The sequence below is a fragment of the Zonotrichia albicollis genome, chromosome 23 (genome assembly GCF_047830755.1).
Source record: "Zonotrichia albicollis isolate bZonAlb1 chromosome 23, bZonAlb1.hap1, whole genome shotgun sequence".
NCBI lineage: Eukaryota > Metazoa > Chordata > Aves > Passeriformes > Passerellidae > Zonotrichia > Zonotrichia albicollis.
Window position 1 is genome coordinate 11,696,917 of NC_133841.1, and position 23,077 is coordinate 11,719,993.

Consider the following 23,077-nt stretch of genomic DNA (forward strand, 5'->3'; position numbering starts at 1 on the left):
TTGTTTGGGGCCTGAGGCTGGGAGTCGCCGGCTGGCTCCTGAAAATCCACGATACGCAGGATGGTTCCCAGACCCAAGTTGGTACCACTGCCAAGTCGTGCTGGTTTGATAGAGCCATGTGGCTCCTGCAATATGCCAGCCAGAAGATGGGCTGGTCAGTTTTACTTCCAGGCAAAAAGGGCCGTAGTTTGTGATTGGGGACCTTGGCTGGCAGTGGCTGGCTGGCTCCTGAAAATGCACGATACGCAAGATGGTTCCCAGATGAAAGGATGCACCAGTGCCGAGTCGGGCTGGGTTGATAGAGCCAAGTGGCTCCTGCAATCTGCCAGCCAGAAGCGGGGTGGGTGAGTTTTTTTTGCCAGGGAAAAGGGCCGTGGTTTTTTTTGGGGGCCTGTGTCCTCGAATGTCCGGCTGGCTCCTGAAAATCCACGCCGCGCGGGATGATTCCCTGACAAAAGGGGGCACCATTGCCGAGTCGGGCTGGTTTGATAGAGCCAAGTGGCTCCTGAAATCTGCCAGCCAGAAGATGGGCAGGTCAGTTTTACTTCCAGGGAAAAGGGCCGTAGTTTGTGTTTGGGGGCCTGTGGCATGGAATGGCCGGCTGGCTCCTGAAAATCGACCATACGCAGGATGGCTCCCAAATGAAAAATTGCACCAGTGCCAAATAAGGCAGGTTTGATAGAGCCAAGTGGCTCCTGCAATCTGCCAGCCAGAAGCGGGGTGGGTGAGTTTTCTTTGCCAGGGAAAAAGGCCGTGGTTTATTTTCCGGGGCCTGTGGCCTGGAATGGCCGGCTGGTTCCTTAAAATCCACGCCGCGCAGGATGGTTCCCAGATGAAAGGTGGCACCACTGCCGAGTCTGGCTGGTTTGATAGAGCCAAGTGGCTCCTGCAATCTCCCAGCCAGAAGATGGGCAGGTCAGTTTTACTTCCAGGATAAAGGGCCAGTCGTTTGTGTTTGGGGGCCTGAGGGGGGATTGGCCGGCTGGCTCCTGAAAATCCACGATACGCAGGATAATTCTCCGACCAAAGGGGCACCAGAACCGAGTCGGGCTGGTTTGTTAGAGCCAAGTGGCTCCTGCAATCTGCCAGCCAGAAGCGGGGCGGGTCAGTTTTGTTTGCCAGGGAAAAGGGCCGTGGTTTGTGTTGGGGGCCTGTGGCTGGGAGTGGCCGGCTGGGTCCTGAAAATCCACGATACGCAGGATGGCTCCCAAATGAAAAATGGCACCAGTGCCAAGTCGGGCTGGATTAATAGTACCAAGTGACGCCTGCAATCTGCCAGCCAGAAGATGGGCAGGTCAGTTTTACTTCCAGGGAAAAGGGCCGTAGTTTGTGTTTGGGGGCCTGTGGCCGGGAGTCGCCGGCTGTCTCCTGATAATCCACGATACGCAGGACGGTACCCCAATGAAAGGTGGCACCAGTGCCGAGTCAGGCTGTTTTGATAGAGCCAAGAGGCTCCTGCAATCTGCCAGCCAGAAGCAGGGTGGGTGAGTTTTGTTGGCCGGGAAAAAAGGGCTGTGGTTTGTTTTCCGGGGTCTGTGGGTGGGAGTGGCCGGCTGGCTCCTGAAAATCCACGCCACGCAGGATGGTTTCTAAACCCAAGGGGGCACCAGTGCCGAGTCAGGCTGGTTTGATAGAGCCAAGTAGCTCCTGAAATCTGCCAGCCAGAAGATGGGCAGGTCAGTTTTACTTCCAGGGAAAAGGCCGTATTCTGTGCTTGGGGGCATGTGGCTGGGCGTGGCCAGCTGGCTCCTGAAAATCCACGCCGCACAGGACGGTTCCCAGATGAAAGGTGGCACCAGTGCCGAATCGGGCTGGTTTGATAGAGCCAAGTGGCTCCTGCAATCTGCCAGCCAGGAGATGGGCAGGTCAGCTTTACTTCCAGGGAAAAGGGCCGTAATTTGTGTTTGGGGGCCTGTGGCTGGGAGTGGCCGGCTGGCTCCTGAAAATCCACGATACGCAGGATGGTTCCCAGATGAAAGGTGGCACCAGTGCCGAGTCGGGCTGCTTTGATAGAGCCAAGTGGCTCCTGCAATCTGCCAGCCAGAAGATGGGCAGGTCAGTTTTACTTCCAGGGAAAAGGGCTGGTAGTTTTTGTTTGGGGCCTGAGGCTGGGAGTCGCCGGCTGGCTCCTGAAAATCCACGATACGCAGGATGGTTCCCAGACCCAAGTTGGTACCACTGCCAAGTCGTGCTGGTTTGATAGAGCCATGTGGCTCCTGCAATATGCCAGCCAGAAGATGGGCAGGTCAGTTTTACTTCGAGGGAAAAGGGCCGGTCGTTTGTGTTTGGGGGCCTGTGGCTGGGAGTGGCCGGCTGGCTCCTGAAAATCGACGATACGCAGGATGGCTCCCAAAAGAATAATTGCACCAGTGACAAGTCAGGCTGGTTAGATAGTACCAAGTGGCTCCTGCATTCTGCCAGCCAGAAGATGGGCAGGTCAGTTTTAGTTACAGGGAAAAGGGCCGTAGTTTGTGTTTGGGGGCCAGTGGCCTGGAATGGCCGGCTGGCTCCTGAAAATCCACGATACGCAGGATGGTTCCCAGATGAAAGCTGGCACCAGTGCCGAGTCGGGCTGGTTTGATAGAGCCAAGTGTCTCCTGCAATCTGCCAGCTAGAAGCGGGGTGGTTGAGTTTTGTTTGCCAGGGAAAAGGGCCGTGGTTTGTTTTCCGGGGCCTGTGGCCTGGAATGGCCGGCTGGCGGCTTAAAATCCACTCTGCGCAGGATCATTCCCAGACCCAAGGGGGCACCAGTGCCAGGTCAGGCTGGTTTGATAGAGCCAAGTGGCTCCTGCAATCTGCCAGCCAGAAGATGGTCACGTCAGTTTTACTTCCAGGAAAAAGGGCCGTTGTTTCTGTTTGGGTGCCTGAGGCTGGGAGTGGCCGGCTGGCGGCTTAAAATCCACGCCGCGCAGGATGGTTCCCAGACCCAAGTTGGAACCACTGCCAAGTCAGGCTGGTTTTATAGAGCCAAGTGGCTCCTGCAATCTGCCAGCCAGAAGATGGGCAGGTCAGTTTTACTTCCAGGGAAAAGGGCCGTGGTATGTGTTTGGGGGCCTGTGGCTGGGAGTGGCCGGCTGGCTCCTGAAAATCGACGTTACGCAGGATGGCTCCCAAATGAAAAATTGCACCAGTGCCGAGTGGGTCTGGTTTGATAGAGCCAAGTGGCTCCTGCAATCTGCCAGCCAGAAGATGGGCTGGTCAGTTTTACTTCCAGGGAAAAGGGCCGTAGTTTTTGTTTGGGGACCTTGGCTGGCAGTGGCCGCGTGGCTCCTGAAAATCCACTATACGCAGGATGGTTCCCATATGAAAGGTGGCACCAGTGCCGAGTCGGGCTGGTTTGATAGAGCCAAGTGGCACCTGCAATCTGCCAGCCAGAAGATGGGCAGGTCAGTTTTACTTCCAGGGAAAAGGGCCGTTGTTTGTGTTTGGGTGCCTGAGGCTGGGAGTGGCCGGCTGGCTCCTGAAAATCCACGATACGCAGGATGGCTCCCAAATGAAAAATGGCACCAGTGCCAAGTCGGGCTGGATTGATAGTACCAAGTGGCTCCTGCAATCAGCCAGCCAGATGATGGGCAGGTCAGTTTTACTTCCAGGGAAAAGGGCCGTAGTTTGTGTTTGGGGGCCAGTGGCCTGGAATGGCCGGCTGGCTCCTGAAAATCCACGATACGCAGGATGGTTCCCAGATGAAAGGTGGCACCAGTGCCGAGTCGGGCTGGTTTGATAGAGCCAAGTGTCTCCTGCAATCTGCCAGCTAGAAGCGGGGTGGTTGAGTTTTGTTTGCCAGGGAAAAGGGCCGTGGTTTGTTTTCCGGGGCCTGTGGCCTGGAATGGCCGGCTGGCGGCTTAAAATCCCCGCCACGCAGGATGGTTCCCAGACCCAAGGGTGCACCAGTGCCGAGTCAGGCTGGTTTGATAGAGCCAAGTGGCTCCTGCAATCTGCCAGCCAGAAGATGGGCACGTCAGTTTTACTTCCAGGAAAAAGGGCCGTTGTTTCTGTTTGGGTGCCTGAGGCTGGGAGTGGCCGGCTGGCGGCTTAAAATCCACGCCGCGCAGGATGGTTCCCAGACCCAAGTTGGAACCACTGCCAAGTCAGGCTGGTTTTATAGAGCCAAGTGGCTCCTGCAATCTGCCAGCCAGAAGATGGGCAGGTCAGTTTTACTTCCAGGGAAAAGGGCCGTGGTATGTGTTTGGGGGCCTGTGGCTGGGAGTGGCCGGCTGGCTCCTGAAAATCGACGTTACGCAGGATGGCTCCCAAATGAAAAATTGCACCAGTGCCAAGTTGGTCTGGTTTGATAGAGCCAAGTCGCTCCTGCAATCTGCCAGCCAGAAGATGGGCTGGTCAGTTTTACTTCCAGGCAAAAAGGGCCGTAGTTTGTGATTGGGGACCTTGGCTGGCAGTGGCTGGCTGGCTCCTGAAAATGCACGATACGCAAGATGGTTCCCAGATGAAAGGATGCACCAGTGCCGAGTCGGGCTGGGTTGATAGAGCCAAGTGGCTCCTGCAATCTGCCAGCCAGAAGCGGGGTGGGTGAGTTTTTTTTGCCAGGGAAAAGGGCCGTGGTTTTTTTTGGGGGCCTGTGTCCTCGAATGTCCGGCTGGCTCCTTAAAATCCACGCCGCGCAGGATGATTCCCTGACAAAAGGGGGCACCATTGCCGAGTCGGGCTGGTTTGATAGAGACAAGTGGCTCCTGAAATCTGCCAGCCAGAAGATGGGCAGGTCAGTTTTACTTCCAGGGAAAAGGGCCGTAGTTTGTGTTTGGGGGCCTGTGGCATGGAATGGCCGGCTGGCTCCTGAAAATCGACCATACGCAGGATGGCTCCCAAATGAAAAATTGCACCAGTGCCAAATAAGGCAGGTTTGATAGAGCCAAGTGGCTCCTGCAATCTGCCAGCCAGAAGCGGGGTGGGTGAGTTTTCTTTGCCAGGGAAAAAGGCCGTGGTTTATTTTCCGGGGCCTGTGGCCTGGAATGGCCGGCTGGTTCCTTAAAATCCACGCCGCGCAGGATGGTTCCCAGATGAAAGGTGGCACCACTGCCGAGTCTGGCTGGTTTGATAGAGCCAAGTGGCTCCTGCAATCTCCCAGCCAGAAGATGGGCAGGTCAGTTTTACTTCCAGGATAAAGGGCCAGTCGTTTGTGTTTGGGGGCCTGAGGGGGGATTGGCCGGCTGGCTCCTGAAAATCCACGATACGCAGGATAATTCTCCGACCAAAGGGGCACCAGAACCGAGTCGGGCTGGTTTGTTAGAGCCAAGTGGCTCCTGCAATCTGCCAGCCAGAAGCGGGGCGGGTCAGTTTTGTTTGCCAGGGAAAAGGGCCGTGGTTTGTGTTGGGGGCCTGTGGCTGGGAGTGGCCGGCTGGGTCCTGAAAATCCACGATACGCAGGATGGCTCCCAAATGAAAAATGGCACCAGTGCCAAGTCGGGCTGGATTAATAGTACCAAGTGACGCCTGCAATCTGCCAGCCAGAAGATGGGCAGGTCAGTTTTACTTCCAGGGAAAAGGGCCGTAGTTTGTGTTTGGGGGCCTGTGGCCGGGAGTCGCCGGCTGTCTCCTGATAATCCACGATACGCAGGACGGTACCCCAATGAAAGGTGGCACCAGTGCCGAGTCAGGCTGTTTTGATAGAGCCAAGAGGCTCCTGCAATCTGCCAGCCAGAAGCAGGGTGGGTGAGTTTTGTTGGCCGGGAAAAAAGGGCTGTGGTTTGTTTTCCGGGGTCTGTGGGTGGGAGTGGCCGGCTGGCTCCTGAAAATCCACGCCACGCAGGATGGTTTCTAAACCCAAGGGGGCACCAGTGCCGAGTCAGGCTGGTTTGATAGAGCCAAGTAGCTCCTGAAATCTGCCAGCCAGAAGATGGGCAGGTCAGTTTTACTTCCAGGGAAAAGGCCGTATTCTGTGCTTGGGGGCATGTGGCTGGGCGTGGCCAGCTGGCTCCTGAAAATCCACGCCGCACAGGACGGTTCCCAGATGAAAGGTGGCACCAGTGCCGAATCGGGCTGGTTTGATAGAGCCAAGTGGCTCCTGCAATCTGCCAGCCAGGAGATGGGCAGGTCAGCTTTACTTCCAGGGAAAAGGGCCGTAATTTGTGTTTGGGGGCCTGTGGCTGGGAGTGGCCGCCTGGCTCCTGAAAATCCACGATACGCAGGATGGCTCCCAAAAAAAAAATTGCACCAGTGCCAAGTGAGGCTGGTTAGATAGTACCAAGTGGCTCCTGCAATCTGCCAGCCAGAAGATGGGCTGGTCAGTTTTAGTTACAGGGAAAGGGCCATAGTTTTTGTTTGGGGGCCTGTGGCTGGCAGTGGCCGGCTGGCTCCTGAAAGTCCACGATACGCAGGATGGTTCCCACACCAAAGGGGCACCAGTGCCGAGTCGGGCTGGTTTGATAGAGCCAAGTGGCTCCTGCAATCTGCCAGCCAGAAGCGGGGTGGGTGAGTTTTCTTTGCCAGGGAAAAAGGCCGTGGTTTATTTTCCAGGGCCTGTGGCCTGGAATGGCCGGCTGGTTCCTTAAAATCCACGCCGCGCAGGATGGTTCCCAGATGAAATGTGGCACCAGTGCCAAGTCGGACTGGTTTGATAGAGCCAAGTGTCTCCTGCAATCTGCCAGCCAGAAGATGGGCAGGTCAGTTTTACTTCCAGGAAAAAGGGCTGTTGTTTGTGTTTGGGTGCCTGAGGATGGGAGTGGCCGGCTGGCTCCTGAAAATCCACGATACGCAGGATGGCTCCCAAATGAAAAATGGCACCAGTGCCAAGTCGGGCTGGATTGATAGTACCAAGTGGCTCCTGCAATCAGCCAGCCAGATGATGGGCAGGTCAGTTTTACTTCCAGGGAAAAGGGCCGTAGTTTGTGTTTGGGGGCCAGTGGCCTGGAATGGCCGGCTGGCTCCTGAAAATCCACGATACGCAGGATGGTTCCCAGATGAAAGCTGGCACCAGTGCCGAGTCGGGCTGGTTTGATAGAGCCAAGTGTCTCCTGCAATCTGCCAGCTAGAAGCGGGGTGGTTGAGTTTTGTTTGCCAGGGAAAAGGGCCGTGGTTTGTTTTCCGGGGCCTGTGGCCTGGAATGGCCGGCTGGCGGCTTAAAATCCACTCTGCGCAGGATCATTCCCAGACCCAAGGGGGCACCAGTGCCAGGTCAGGCTGGTTTGATAGAGCCAAGTGGCTCCTGCAATCTGCCAGCCAGAAGATGGTCACGTCAGTTTTACTTCCAGGAAAAAGGGCCGTTGTTTCTGTTTGGGTGCCTGAGGCTGGGAGTGGCCGGCTGGCGGCTTAAAATCCACGCCGCGCAGGATGGTTCCCAGACCCAAGTTGGAACCACTGCCAAGTCAGGCTGGTTTTATAGAGCCAAGTGGCTCCTGCAATCTGCCAGCCAGAAGATGGGCAGGTCAGTTTTACTTCCAGGAAAAAGGGCCGTGGTATGTGTTTGGGGGCCTGTGGCTGGGAGTGGCCGGCTGGCTCCTGAAAATCGACGTTACGCAGGATGGCTCCCAAATGAAAAATTGCACCAGTGCCGAGTGGGTCTGGTTTGATAGAGCCAAGTGGCTCCTGCAATCTGCCAGCCAGAAGATGGGCTGGTCAGTTTTACTTCCAGGGAAAAGGGCCGTAGTTTTTGTTTGGGGACCTTGGCTGGCAGTGGCCGCGTGGCTCCTGAAAATCCACGATACGCAGGATGGTTCCCATATGAAAGGTGGCACCAGTGCCGAGTCGGGCTGGTTTGATAGAGCCAAGTGGCACCTGCAATCTGCCAGCCAGAAGATGGGCAGGTCAGTTATACTTCCAGGGAAAAGGGCCGTTGTTTGTGTTTGGGTGCCTGAGGCTGGGAGTGGCCGGCTGGCTCCTGAAAATCCACGATACGCAGGATGGCTCCCAAATGAAAAATGGCACCAGTGCCAAGTCGGGCTGGATTGATAGTACCAAGTGGCTCCTGCAATCAGCCAGCCAGATGATGGGCAGGTCAGTTTTACTTCCAGGGAAAAGGGCCGTAGTTTGTGTTTGGGGGCCAGTGGCCTGGAATGGCCGGCTGGCTCCTGAAAATCCACGATACGCAGGATGGTTCCCAGATGAAAGGTGGCACCAGTGCCGAGTCGGGCTGGTTTGATAGAGCCAAGTGTCTCCTGCAATCTGCCAGCTAGAAGCGGGGTGGTTGAGTTTTGTTTGCCAGGGAAAAGGGCCGTGGTTTGTTTTCCGGGGCCTGTGGCCTGGAATGGCCGGCTGGCGGCTTAAAATACCCGCCACGCAGGATGGTTCCCAGACCCAAGGGTGCACCAGTGCCGAGTCAGGCTGGTTTGATAGAGCCAAGTGGCTCCTGCAATCTGCCAGCCAGAAGATGGGCACGTCAGTTTTACTTCCAGGAAAAAGGGCCGTTGTTTCTGTTTGGGTGCCTGAGGCTGGGAGTGGCCGGCTGGCGGCTTAAAATCCACGCCGCGCAGGATGGTTCCCAGACGCAAGTTGGAACCACTGCCAAGTCAGGCTGGTTTAATAGAGCCAAGTGGCTCCTGCAATCTGCCAGCCAGAAGATGGGCAGGTCAGTTTTACTTCCAGGGAAAAGGGCCGTGGTATGTGTTTGGGGGCCTGTGGCTGGGAGTGGCCGGCTGGCTCCTGAAAATCGACGTTACGCAGGATGGCTCCCAAATGAAAAATTGCACCAGTGCCAAGTTGGTCTGGTTTGATAGAGCCAAGTCGCTCCTGCAATCTGCCAGCCAGAAGATGGGCTGGTCAGTTTTACTTCCAGGCAAAAAGGGCCGTAGTTTGTGATTGGGGACCTTGGCTGGCAGTGGCTGGCTGGCTCCTGAAAATGCACGATACGCAAGATGGTTCCCAGATGAAAGGATGCACCAGTGCCGAGTCGGGCTGGGTTGATAGAGCCAAGTGGCTCCTGCAATCTGCCAGCCAGAAGCGGGGTGGGTGAGTTTTTTTTGCCAGGGAAAAGGGCCGTGGTTTTTTTTGGGGGCCTGTGTCCTCGAATGTCCGGCTGGCTCCTTAAAATCCACGCCGCGCAGGATGATTCCCTGACAAAAGGGGGCACCATTGCCGAGTCGGGCTGGTTTGATAGAGCCAAGTGGCTCCTGAAATCTGCCAGCCAGAAGATGGGCAGGTCAGTTTTACTTCCAGGGAAAAGGGCCGTAGTTTGTGTTTGGGGGCCTGTGGCATGGAATGGCCGGCTGGCTCCTGAAAATCGACCATACGCAGGATGGCTCCCAAATGAAAAATTGCACCAGTGCCAAATAAGGCAGGTTTGATAGAGCCAAGTGGCTCCTGCAATCTGCCAGCCAGAAGCGGGGTGGGTGAGTTTTCTTTGCCAGGGAAAAAGGCCGTGGTTTATTTTCCGGGGCCTGTGGCCTGGAATGGCCGGCTGGTTCCTTAAAATCCACGCCGCGCAGGATGGTTCCCAGATGAAAGGTGGCACCACTGCCGAGTCTGGCTGGTTTGATAGAGCCAAGTGTCTCCTGCAATCTCCCAGCCAGAAGATGGGCAGGTCAGTTTTACTTCCAGGATAAAGGGCCAGTCGTTTGTGTTTGGGGGCCTGAGGGGGGATTGGCCGGCTGGCTCCTGAAAATCCACGATACGCAGGATAATTCTCCGACCAAAGGGGCACCAGAACCGAGTCGGGCTGGTTTGTTAGAGCCAAGTGGCTCCTGCAATCTGCCAGCCAGAAGCGGGGCGGGTCAGTTTTGTTTGCCAGGGAAAAGGGCCGTGGTTTGTGTTGGGGGCCTGTGGCTGGGAGTGGCCGGCTGGGTCCTGAAAATCCACGATACGCAGGATGGCTCCCAAATGAAAAATGGCACCAGTGCCAAGTCGGGCTGGATTGATAGTACCAAGTGACGCCTGCAATCTGCCAGCCAGAAGATGGGCAGGTCAGTTTTACTTCCAGGGAAAAGGGCCGTAGTTTGTGTTTGGGGGCCTGTGGCCGGGAGTCGCCGGCTGTCTCCTGATAATCCACGATACGCAGGACGGTACCCCAATGAAAGGTGGCACCAGTGCCGAGTCAGGCTGTTTTGATAGAGCCAAGAGGCTCCTGCAATCTGCCAGCCAGAAGCAGGGTGGGTGAGTTTTGTTGGCCGGGAAAAAAGGGCTGTGGTTTGTTTTCCGGGGTCTGTGGGTGGGAGTGGCCGGCTGGCTCCTGAAAATCCACGCCACGCAGGATGGTTTCTAAACCCAAGGGGGCACCAGTGCCGAGTCAGGCTGGTTTGATAGAGCCAAGTAGCTCCTGAAATCTGCCAGCCAGAAGATGGGCAGGTCAGTTTTACTTCCAGGGAAAAGGCCGTATTCTGTGCTTGGGGGCATGTGGCTGGGCGTGGCCAGCTGGCTCCTGAAAATCCACGCCGCACAGGACGGTTCCCAGATGAAAGGTGGCACCAGTGCCGAATCGGGCTGGTTTGATAGAGCCAAGTGGCTCCTGCAATCTGCCAGCCAGGAGATGGGCAGGTCAGCTTTACTTCCAGGGAAAAGGGCCGTAATTTGTGTTTGGGGGCCTGTGGCTGGGAGTGGCCGGCTGGCTCCTGAAAATCCACGATACGCAGGATGGTTCCCAGATGAAAGGTGGCACCAGTGCCGAGTCGGGCTGCTTTGATAGAGCCAAGTGGCTCCTGCAATCTGCCAGCCAGAAGATGGGCAGGTCAGTTTTACTTCCAGGGAAAAGGGCCGGTAGTTTTTGTTTGGGGCCTGAGGCTGGGAGTGGCCGGCTGGCTCCTGAAAATCCACGATACGCAGGATGGTTCCCAGACCCAAGTTGGTACCACTGCCAAGTCGTGCTGGTTTGATAGAGCCATGTGGCTCCTGCAATATGCCAGCCAGAAGATGGGCAGGTCAGTTTTACTTCCAGGGAAAAGGGCCGGTCGTTTGTGTTTGGGGGCCAGTGGCCTGGAATGGCCGGCTGGCTCCTGAAAATCCACGATACGCAGGATGGTTCCCAGATGAAAGCTGGCACCAGTGCCGAGTCGGGCTGGTTTGATAGAGCCAAGTGTCTCCTGCAATCTGCCAGCTAGAAGCGGGGTGGTTGAGTTTTGTTTGCCAGGGAAAAGGGCCGTGGTTTGTTTTCCGGGGCCTGTGGCCTGGAATGGCCGGCTGGCGGCTTAAAATCCACTCTGCGCAGGATCATTCCCAGACCCAAGGGGGCACCAGTGCCAGGTCAGGCTGGTTTGATAGAGCCAAGTGGCTCCTGCAATCTGCCAGCCAGAAGATGGTCACGTCAGTTTTACTTCCAGGAAAAAGGGCCGTTGTTTCTGTTTGGGTGCCTGAGGCTGGGAGTGGCCGGCTGGCGGCTTAAAATCCACGCCGCGCAGGATGGTTCCCAGACCCAAGTTGGAACCACTGCCAAGTCAGGCTGGTTTTATAGAGCCAAGTGGCTCCTGCAATCTGCCAGCCAGAAGATGGGCAGGTCAGTTTTACTTCCAGGGAAAAGGGCCGTGGTATGTGTTTGGGGGCCTGTGGCTGGGAGTGGCCGGCTGGCTCCTGAAAATCGACGTTACGCAGGATGGCTCCCAAATGAAAAATTGAAACAGTGCCAAGTTGGTCTGGTTTGATAGAGCCAAGTCGCTCCTGCAATCTGCCAGCCAGATGATGGGCTGGTCAGTTTTACTTCCAGGGAAAAGGGCCGTAGTTTGTGTTTGGGGACCTTGGCTGGCAGTGGCCGCGTGGCTCCTGAAAATCCACTATACGCAGGATGGTTCCCATATGAAAGGTGGCACCAGTGCCGAGTCGGGCTGGTTTGATAGAGCCAAGTGGCACCTGCAATCTGCCAGCCAGAAGATGGGCAGGTCAGTTTTACTTCCAGGGAAAAGGGCCGTTGTTTGTGTTTGGGTGCCTGAGGCTGGGAGTGGCCGGCTGGCTCCTGAAAATCCACGATACGCAGGATGGCTCCCAAATGAAAAATGGCACCAGTGCCAAGTCGGGCTGGATTGATAGTACCAAGTGGCTCCTGCAATCAGCCAGCCAGATGATGGGCAGGTCAGTTTTACTTCCAGGGAAAAGGGCCGTAGTTTGTGTTTGGGGGCCAGTGGCCTGGAATGGCCGGCTGGCTCCTGAAAATCCACGATACGCAGGATGGTTCCCAGATGAAAGGTGGCACCAGTGCCGAGTCGGGCTGGTTTGATAGAGCCAAGTGTCTCCTGCAATCTGCCAGCTAGAAGCGGGGTGGTTGAGTTTTGTTTGCCAGGGAAAAGGGCCGTGGTTTGTTTTCCGGGGCCTGTGGCCTGGAATGGCCGGCTGGCGGCTTAAAATCCCCGCCACGCAGGATGGTTCCCAGACCCAAGGGTGCACCAGTGCCGAGTCAGGCTGGTTTGATAGAGCCAAGTGGCTCCTGCAATCTGCCAGCCAGAAGATGGGCACGTCAGTTTTACTTCCAGGAAAAAGGGCCGTTGTTTCTGTTTGGGTGCCTGAGGCTGGGAGTGGCCGGCTGGCGGCTTAAAATCCACGCCGCGCAGGATGGTTCCCAGACCCAAGTTGGAACCACTGCCAAGTCAGGCTGGTTTAATAGAGCCAAGTGGCTCCTGCAATCTGCCAGCCAGAAGATGGGCAGGTCAGTTTTACTTCCAGGGAAAAGGGCCGTGGTATGTGTTTGGGGGCCTGTGGCTGGGAGTGGCCGGCTGGCTCCTGAAAATCGACGTTACGCAGGATGGCTCCCAAATGAAAAATTGCACCAGTGCCAAGTTGGTCTGGTTTGATAGAGCCAAGTCGCTCCTGCAATCTGCCAGCCAGAAGATGGGCTGGTCAGTTTTACTTCCAGGCAAAAAGGGCCGTAGTTTGTGATTGGGGACCTTGGCTGGCAGTGGCTGGCTGGCTCCTGAAAATGCACGATACGCAAGATGGTTCCCAGATGAAAGGATGCACCAGTGCCGAGTCGGGCTGGGTTGATAGAGCCAAGTGGCTCCTGCAATCTGCCAGCCAGAAGCGGGGTGGGTGAGTTTTTTTTGCCAGGGAAAAGGGCCGTGGTTTTTTTTGGGGGCCTGTGTCCTCGAATGTCCGGCTGGCTCCTGAAAATCCACACCGCGCAGGATGATTCCCTGACAAAAGGGGGCACCATTGCCGAGTCGGGCTGGTTTGATAGAGCCAAGTGGCTCCTGAAATCTGCCAGCCAGAAGATGGGCAGGTCAGTTTTACTTCCAGGGAAAAGGGCCGTAGTTTGTGTTTGGGGGCCTGTGGCATGGAATGGCCGGCTGGCTCCTGAAAATCGACCATACGCAGGATGGCTCCCAAATGAAAAATTGCACCAGTGCCAAATAAGGCAGGTTTGATAGAGCCAAGTGGCTCCTGCAATCTGCCAGCCAGAAGCGGGGTGGGTGAGTTTTCTTTGCCAGGGAAAAAGGCCGTGGTTTATTTTCCGGGGCCTGTGGCCTGGAATGGCCGGCTGGTTCCTTAAAATCCACGCCGCGCAGGATGGTTCCCAGATGAAAGGTGGCACCACTGCCGAGTCTGGCTGGTTTGATAGAGCCAAGTGGCTCCTGCAATCTCCCAGCCAGAAGATGGGCAGGTCAGTTTTACTTCCAGGATAAAGGGCCAGTCGTTTGTGTTTGGGGGCCTGAGGGGGGATTGGCCGGCTGGCTCCTGAAAATCCACGATACGCAGGATAATTCTCCGACCAAAGGGGCACCAGAACCGAGTCGGGCTGGTTTGTTAGAGCCAAGTGGCTCCTGCAATCTGCCAGCCAGAAGCGGGGCGGGTCAGTTTTGTTTGCCAGGGAAAAGGGCCGTGGTTTGTGTTGGGGGCCTGTGGCTGGGAGTGGCCGGCTGGGTCCTGAAAATCCACGATACGCAGGATGGCTCCCAAATGAAAAATGGCACCAGTGCCAAGTCGGGCTGGATTGATAGTACCAAGTGACGCCTGCAATCTGCCAGCCAGTAGATGGGCAGGTCAGTTTTACTTCCAGGGAAAAGGGCCGTAGTTTGTGTTTGGGGGCCTGTGGCCGGGAGTCGCCGGCTGTCTCCTGATAATCCACGATACGCAGGACGGTACCCCAATGAAAGGTGGCACCAGTGCCGAGTCAGGCTGTTTTGATAGAGCCAAGAGGCTCCTGCAATCTGCCAGCCAGAAGCAGGGTGGGTGAGTTTTGTTGGCCGGGAAAAAAGGGCTGTGGTTTGTTTTCCGGGGTCTGTGGGTGGGAGTGGCCGGCTGGCTCCTGAAAATCCACGCCACGCAGGATGGTTTCTAAACCCAAGGGGGCACCAGTGCCGAGTCAGGCTGGTTTGATAGAGCCAAGTAGCTCCTGAAATCTGCCAGCCAGAAGATGGGCAGGTCAGTTTTACTTCCAGGGAAAAGGCCGTATTCTGTGCTTGGGGGCATGTGGCTGGGCGTGGCCAGCTGGCTCCTGAAAATCCACGCCGCACAGGACGGTTCCCAGATGAAAGGTGGCACCAGTGCCGAATCGGGCTGGTTTGATAGAGCCAAGTGGCTCCTGCAATCTGCCAGCCAGGAGATGGGCAGGTCAGCTTTACTTCCAGGGAAAAGGGCCGTAATTTGTGTTTGGGGGCCTGTGGCTGGGAGTGGCCGGCTGGCTCCTGAAAATCCACGATACGCAGGATGGTTCCCAGATGAAAGGTGGCACCAGTGCTGAGTCGGGCTGCTTTGATAGAGCCAAGTGGCTCCTGCAATCTGCCAGCCAGAAGATGGGCAGGTCAGTTTTACTTCCAGGGAAAAGGGCCGGTAGTTTTTGTTTGGGGCCTGAGGCTGGGAGTCGCCGGCTGGCTCCTGAAAATCCACGATACGCAGGATGGTTCCCAGACCCAAGTTGGTACCACTGCCAAGTCGTGCTGGTTTGATAGAGCCATGTGGCTCCTGCAATATGCCAGCCAGAAGATGGGCAGGTCAGTTTTACTTCCAGGGAAAAGGGCCGGTCGTTTGTGTTTGGGGGCCTGTGGCTGGGAGTGGCCGGCTGGCTCCTGAAAATCGACGATACGCAGGATGGCTCCCAAAAGAATAATTGCACCAGTGACAAGTCAGGCTGGTTAGATAGTACCAAGTGGCTCCTGCATTCTGCCAGCCAGAAGATGGGCAGGTCAGTTTTAGTTACAGGGAAAGGGCCATAGTTTTTGTTTGGGGGCCTGTGGCTGGCAGTGGCCGGCTGGCTCCTGAAAATCCACGATACGCAGGATGGTTCCCACACCAAAGGGGCACCAGTGCCGAGTCGGGCTGGTTTGATAGAGCCAAGTGGCTCCTGCAATCTGCCAGCCAGAAGCGGGGTGGGTGAGTTTTCTTTGCCAGGGAAAAAGGCCGTGGTTTATTTTCCGGGGCCTGTGGCCTGGAATGGCCGGCTGGTTCCTTAAAATCCACGCCGCGCAGGATGGTTCCCAGATGAAAGGTGGCACCAGTGCCGAGTCTGGCTGGTTTGATAGAGATAAGTGTCTCCTGCAATCTGCCAGCCAGAAGATGGGCAGGTCAGTTTTACTTCCAGGAAAAAGGGCCGTAGTTTGTGTTTGGGGGCCTGTGGCTGGGAGTGGCCGGCAGGCTCCTGAAAATCCACGATACGCAGGATGGTTCCCAGATGAAATGTGGCACCACTGCCGAGTCGGGCTGGTTTGATAGAGCCAAGTGGCTCCTGCAATCTGCCAGCCAGAAGATGGGCAGGTCAGTTTTACTTCCAGGGAAAAGGGCCGGTAGTTTTTGTTTGGGGCCTGAGTCTGGGAGTCGCCGGCTGGCTCCTGAAAATCCACGATACGCAGGATGGTTCCCAGACCCAAGTTGGAACCACTGCCAAGTCGTGCTGGTTTGATAGAGCTATGTGGCTCCTGCAATATGCCAGCCAGAAGATGGGCAGGTCAGTTTTACTTCCGGGGAAAAGGGCCGTAGTTTTTGATTGGGTGCCTGTGGCTGGGAGTGGCCGGCTGGCTCCTGAAAATCGACGATACGCAGGATGGCTCCCAAATGAAAAATGGCACCAGTGCCAAGTCGGGCTGGATTGATAGTACCAAGTGACGCCTGCAATCTGCCAGCCAGAAGATGGGCAGGTAAGTTTTACTTCCAGGGAAAAGGGCCGTAGCATGTGTTTGGGGGCCTGTGGCTGGGAGTGGCCGGCTGGCTCCTGAAAATCCACGATACGCAGGATGATTCCCACACCAAAGGGGCACCAGTGCCGAGTCGGGCTGGTTTGATAGAGCCAAGTGGCTCCTGCAATCTGCCAGCCAGAAGCGGGGCAGGTCAGTTTTCTTTGCCAGGAAAAAGGACCGTGGTTTGTGTTGGGGGCCTGTGGCTGGGAGTGGCTGGCTGGCTCCTGAAAATACACGCCGCGCAGGATGGTTCCCAGACCCAAGGGGGCACCAGTGCCGAGTCAGGCTGGTTTGATAGAGCCAAGTGGCTCCTGCAATCTGCCAGCCAGAAGATGGACAGGTCAGTTTTACTTCCAGGGAAAAAGCCGTAGTTTGTGTTTGGGGGCCTGTGGCTGGCAGTGGCCGGCTGGCTCCTGAAAATCCACGATACGCAGGATGGTTCCCAGATGAAAGGTGGCACCAGTGCCCAGTCGGGCAGGTTTTATAGTACCGAGTGTCTCCTGCAATCTCCCAGCCAGAAGGTGAGCCGCTGAGATTTTCTTCCAGTGAAAGCGGCCATGGTATGTGTTTGGGGCCCTGTGGCTGAGAGTGGCCGGCTGGCTCCTGAAAATCCACGATACGCAGGATGGTTCCCAAATGAAAGGTGGCACCAGTTCCGAGTCGGGCTGGTATAATAGAGCTAAGTGGCTCCTGCAATCTGCCAGCCAGAAGATCTACAGGTCAGTTTTACGTCCGGGGAAGAGGGCCGGCAGTTTGTGTTTGGGGACCTGAGGCTGGGTGTGGCCGGCTGGCTCCTGAAAATGCACAATAGTCAGGATGATTGCCAGACCCAAGTTGGCACCAGCGCCAAGTCGGGCTGGTTTGATAGAGCCAAGTGGCCAGTGCATTCTGCCAGTCTGAAGATGGGCACGTCAGTTTTACTTCCAGGGAAAAGGGCCCGATATTTGTTTGGGGGCCTGTGGCTGGTAGTGGCCGTCTGCCTCCTGAAAATCCACGATACGCAAGATGGTTCCCATATGAAAGGTGGCACCAGTGCCGAGTCGGGCTGGTTTGATAGACCCAAGTGGCTCCTGCAATCTGCCAGACAGAAGCGGGGTGGGTGAGTTTTGTTTGCCAGGGAAAATGGCCGTGGTTTGTTTTCGGGGGTCTGTGGCTGGGAGTGGCGGGCTGGCTCCTGAAAATCCACGATACGCAGGATGGTTCCCAAATGAAAAATGGCACCACACCCAAGTCGGGCTGGTTTGATAGTACCACGTGGCTCCTGCAATCTGACAGCCTTAAGATGGGCAGGTCTGTTTTACTTCCAGGGAGAAGGGCCGTAGTTTGTGTTTGGGGACCTGTGGCTGGGAGTGGCCGGCTGGCTCCTGAAAATCCACGATACGCAGGATGGTTCCCAGATGAAAGGTGGCACCAGTGCCAAGTCGGGCTGGTTTGATTGTACCGCGTGCCTCCTGCAATCTGCCAGCCAGAAGATGGGCTGGTCAGTTTTACTTCCAGGGAAAAGGGCCGTAGTTTTTGTTTGGGGGCCTGTGGCTGGGAGTGCCCGGCGGGCTCCTGAAAATCCACGACACGCAGGATGGTTCCCAGATGAAAGGTGGCACCAGTGCCGAGTCGGGCTGGTATGATTGAGCCAAGTGGCTCCTGCAATCTGCCAGCCTGAAGATGGGCAGGTCAGTTTTACTTCCAGGGAAAAGGACCGTAGTTTTTGTTTGGGGGCCTGTGGCTGGGAGTGCCCAGCTGGCACGTGAAAATGCACCATAATCAGGATGATTGCCAGACCCAAGTTGGCACCACTGCCAAGTCGGGCTGGTTTGATAGAGCCAAGTGGCTCCTGCAATCTGCCAGCCAGAAGATGGGCAGGTCAGTTTTACTTCCAGGGAAAAGGGTCGTAGTTTATGTTCGGGGGCCCGTGGCTGGGAGTGGCCAGCTGGCACCCGAAAATCCCCGATACACAGGATGGTTCCCAGATGAACGGTGGCACCAGTGCCGAGTCGGGCTGGTTTGATAGAGCCAAGTGGCTCCTGCAATTTGCCATCCAGAAGCGGGGTGTGTGAATTTTGTTTGCCAGGGAAAGGGCCGTGGTTTGTTTTCGGGGGCCTGTGGATCGGAATGGCCGGCTGGCTCCTGAAAATCCACGATACGCAGGATGGTTCCCAGACCCAAGGGGGCACCAGTGCCGAGTCGGGCTGGTTTGATAGAGCCAAGTGTCTCCTGCAATCTGCCAGCCAGAAGATGGACAGGTCAGTTTTGTTTGCCAGGGTAAAGGGCCTTGGTTTGTGTTGGGGGCCTGTGGCTGGGAGTGGCCGGCTCGCTCCTGAAAATCCACGATACGCAGGATGGTTCCCAGATGAATGGTGGCACCACTGCTGAGTCGGGCTGCTTTGATAGTACCAAGTGTCTCCCGCAATCTGCCAGCCTGGAGATGGGCAGGTCAGTTTTACTTCCAGGGAAAAGGGCCGTAGATTTTGTTTGGGGGCCTGTGGCTGGGAGTGGCCGGATGGCTCCTTTAAATCCCCGATACACAGGATGGTTCCCAGATGAAAGGTGGCACCAGTGCCGAGTCGGGCTGGTTTGATAGAGCCAAGTGGCTCCCGCAATCTGCCAGCCAGAAGCGGGGTGGGTGAGTTTTGCTTGCCAGGGAAAAGGGCCGTGGTTTTTTTCGGGGCCTGTGGCTGGGAAAGGCCGGCTGGCTCCTGAAAATCCACGCCGCGCAGGATGGTTCCCAGACCCAATGGGGCACCAGTGCCGAGTCAGGCTGCTTTGATAGAGCCAAGTGGCTCCTGCAATCTGACAGCCAGAAGATGGGCAGGTCAGTTTTACTTCCAGGGATAAGGGCCGTAGATTTTGTTCGGGGGCCTGTGGCTGGGAGTGGCCCGCTGGCTCCTTAAAATCCACGCCGCGCATGATGGTTCCCAGACCCAAGGTGGCACCAGTGCCGAGTTGGGCTGGTTTGATAGAGCCAAGTGGCTCCTGCAATCTGCCAGCCAGAAGATGGGCAGGTCTGTTTTACTTCCAGGGAATAGGGCCGTGGTTTGTGTTTGGGGCCTGTGGCTGGGAGTGGCCGGCTGACTCCTGAAAATCCACGATACGCAGGATGGTTCCCAGACCCAAGGGGGCACCAGTGCCAAATCGGACTGGTTTGATAGAGCCAAGTGGCCCCTGCAATCTGCTAGCCAGAAGATGGGCAGGTCAGTTTTACTTCCAGGGAAAAGGGCCGTAGTGTGTGTTTGGGTGCCTGTCGCTGGGAGTGGCCGGCTGGCTCCTGAAAATCCACGATACGCAGGATGGTTCCCAGATGAATGGTGGCACCAGTGCCAAGCCGGGTGGTTTGATAGGTCCAAGTGTCTCCTGCAATCTGCCAGCCAGAAGCTGGGTGGGTGAGTTTTGTTTGCCAGGGAAAAGGGCCGTGGTTTGTTTTCGGGGAGAAGTGGCTTGGAGTGGCCGGCTGGCTCCTTAAAATCCTCGATACACAGGATGGTTCCCAGATGAAAGGTGGCACCAGTGCCGAGTCAGGCTGGTTTGATAGAGCCAAGTGGCTCCTGCAATCTGCCAGCAAGAAGCGGGGTGGGTGAGTTTTGCTTGGCAGGGAAAAGGGCCGTGGTTTTTTTTCGGGGCCTGTGGCTGGGAAATGCCGGCTGGCTCCTAAAAATCCCCGCCACGCATTATGGTTCCCAGACCCAAGGGTGCACCAGTGCCGAGTCAGGCTGGTTTGATAGAGCCAAGTGGCTCCTGCAATCTGCCAGCCAGAAGATGGGCAGGTCAGTTTTACTTCCAGGGAAACGGGCCGTAGTTTGTATTTGGGGGCCTGTGTCTGGGAGTGGCCGGCTGGCTCCTGAAAATCCACGTTACGCAAGATGCTTCCGAAATGAAAAATGGCACCAGTGCCAAGTCGGGCTGGTTTGATAGTACCGAGTTGCTCCTGCAATCTGCCAGCCAGAAGGCGGGCCGCTAAGATTTTCTTCCAGGGAAAATGGCCGTGGTATGTGTTTGGGGCCCTGTGGCTGAGAGTGGCTGGCTGCCTCCTGAAAATCCACGACACGCAGGATGGTTCCCAGATGAAAGGTGGCACCAGTGCCGAGTCGGGCTGGTTTGATAGAGCTAAGTGGCTCCTGCAATCTGCCAGCCAGAAGATGGGCAGGTCAGTTTTACTTCCGGGTAAGAGGGCCGGTCGTTTGTGTTTGGGGGCCTGAGGCTGGGAGTGGCCGGTTGGCTCCTGAAAATGCACGATACTCAGGATGATTGCCAGACCCAAGTTGGCACCACTGCCAAGTCGGGCTGGTTTGATAGAGCCATGTGGCTCCTGCAATCTGCCAGCCTGAAGATGGGCAGGTCAGTTTTACTTCCAGGGAAAAGGGCCGTAGTTTGTGTTTAGGGGCCTGTGGCTGGGAGTGGCCGGCTGGCTCCTGAAAATCCACGACACGCAGGATGGTTCCCAGACCCAAGGGGGCACCAGTGCCAAATCGGGCTGGTTTGATAGAGCCAAGTGGCTCCTGCATTCTGCCAGCCAGAAGATGGACAGGTCAGTTTTACATCCAGGGAAAAAGACCATAGCGTTTTTTTGGGGGTCTGTGGCTGGGAATGACTGGCTGGCTCCTGAAAATCCACGATACGCAGGATGGTTCCCAGATGAAAGGTGGCACCAGGGCCGAGTCGGGCTGGTTTGATAGAGCCAAGTGGCTCCTGCAATCTGCCAGCCAGAAGAGTGGCAGGTGAGTTTTACTTGCAGGGAAATTGGTCGTAGGTTTTGTTCGGGGTCCTGTGGCTGGGAGTGGCCAGCTGGCTCCTGAAAATCCACAATACGCAGGATGGTTCCCAGACCCAAGGGGGCACCAGTGCCGAGTCGGGCTGGTTTGATAGAGCCAAGTGTCTCCTGCAATCTGCCAGCCAGAAGATGGACAGGTCAGTTTTGTTTGCCAGGGTAAAGGGCCTTGGTTTGTGTTGGGGGCCTGTGGCTGGGAGTGGCCGGCTCGCTCCTGAAAATCCACGATACGCAGGATGGTTCCCAGATGAATGGTGGCACCACTGCTGAGTCGGGCTGCTTTGATAGTACCAAGTGTCTCCCGCAATCTGCCAGCCTGGAGATGGGCAGGTCAGTTTTACTTCCAGGGAAAAGGGCCGTAGATTTTGTTTGGGGGCCTGTGGCTGGGAGTGGCCGGATGGCTCCTTTAAATCCCCGATACACAGGATGGTTCCCAGATGAAAGGTGGCACCAGTGCCGAGTCGGGCTGGTTTGATAGAGCCAAGTGGCTCCCGCAATCTGCCAGCCAGAAGCGGGGTGGGTGAGTTTTGCTTGCCAGGGAAAAGGGCCGTGGTTTTTTTCGGGGCCTGTGGCTGGGAAAGGCCGGCTGGCTCCTGAAAATCCACGACACGCAGGATGGTTCCCAGACCCAAGGGGGCACCAGTGCCGAGTCAGGCTGCTTTGATAGAGCCAAGTGGCTCCTGCAATCTGACAGCCAGAAGATGGGCAGGTCAGTTTTACTTCCAGGGAAAAGGGCCGTAGTTTGTGTTTGGGGGCCTGTGGCTGGGAATGGCCGGCTGGCTCCTTAAAATCCACGCCGCGCATGATGGTTCCCAGACCCAAGGTGGCACCAGTGCCGAGTTGGGCTGGTTTGATAGAGCCAAGTGGCTCCTGCAATCTGCCAGCCAGAAGATGGGCAGGTCTGTTTTACTTCCAGGGAATAGGGCCGTGGTTTGTGTTTGGGGCCTGTGGCTGGGAGTGGCCGGCTGGCTCCTGAAAATCCACGATACGCAGGATGGTTCCCAGATGAATGGTGGCACCAGTGCCAAGCCGGGTGGTTTGATAGGTCCAAGTGTCTCCTGCAATCTGCCAGCCAGAAGCTGGGTGGGTGAGTTTTGTTTGCCAGGGAAAAGGGCCGTGGTTTGTTTTCGGGGAGAAGTGGCTTGGAGTGGCCGGCTGGCTCCTTAAAATCCTCGATACACAGGATGGTTCCCAGATGAAAGGTGGCACCAGTGCCGAGTCAGGCTGGTTTGATAGAGCCAAGTGGCTCCTGCAATCTGCCAGCAAGAAGCGGGGTGGGGAGTTTTGCTTGGCAGGGAAAAGGGCCGTGGTTTTTTTTCGGGGCCTGTGGCTGGGAAATGCCGGCTGGCTCCTAAAAATCCCAGCCACGCAGGATGGTTCCCAGACCCAAGGGTGCACCAGTGCCGAGTCAGGCTGGTTTGATAGAGCCAAGTGGCTCCTGCAATCTGCCAGCCAGAAGATGGGCAGGTCAGTTTTACTTCCAGGGAAACGGGCCGTAGTTTGTATTTGGGGGCCTGTGTCTGGGAGTGGCCGGCTGGCTCCTGAAAATCCACGTTACGCAAGATGCTTCCGAAATGAAAAATGGCACCAGTGCCAAGTCGGGCTGGTTTGATAGTACCGAGTTGCTCCTGCAATCTGCCAGCCAGAAGGCGGGCCGCTAAGATTTTCTTCCAGGGAAAATGGCCGTGGTATGTGTTTGGGGCCCTGTGGCTGAGAGTGGCTGGCTGCCTCCTGAAAATCCACGACACGCAGGATGGTTCCCAGATGAAAGGTGGCACCAGTGCCGAGTCGGGCTGGTTTGATAGAGCTAAGTGGCTCCTGCAATCTGCCAGCCAGAAGATGGGCAGGTCAGTTTTACTTCCGGGGAAGAGGGCCGGTCGTTTGTGTTTGGGGGCCTGAGGCTGGGAGTGGCCGGTTGGCTCCTGAAAATGCACGATACTCAGGATGATTGCCAGACCCAAGTTGGCACCACTGCCAAGTCGGGCTGGTTTGATAGAGCCATGTGGCTCCTGCAATCTGCCAGCCTGAAGATGGGCAGGTCAGTTTTACTTCCAGGGAAAAGGGCCGTAGTTTGTGTTTAGGGGCCTGTGGCTGGGAGTGGCCGGCTGGCTCCTGAAAATCCACGACACGCAGGATGGTTCCCAGACCCAAGGGGGCACCAGTGCCAAATCGGGCTGGTTTGATAGAGCCAAGTGGCTCCTGCATTCTGCCAGCCAGAAGATGGACAGGTCAGTTTTACGTCCAGGGAAAAAGACCATAGCGTTTTTTTGGGAGTCTGTGGCTGGGAATGACTGGCTGGCTCCTGAAAATCCACGATACGCAGGATGGTTCCCAGATGAAAGGTGGC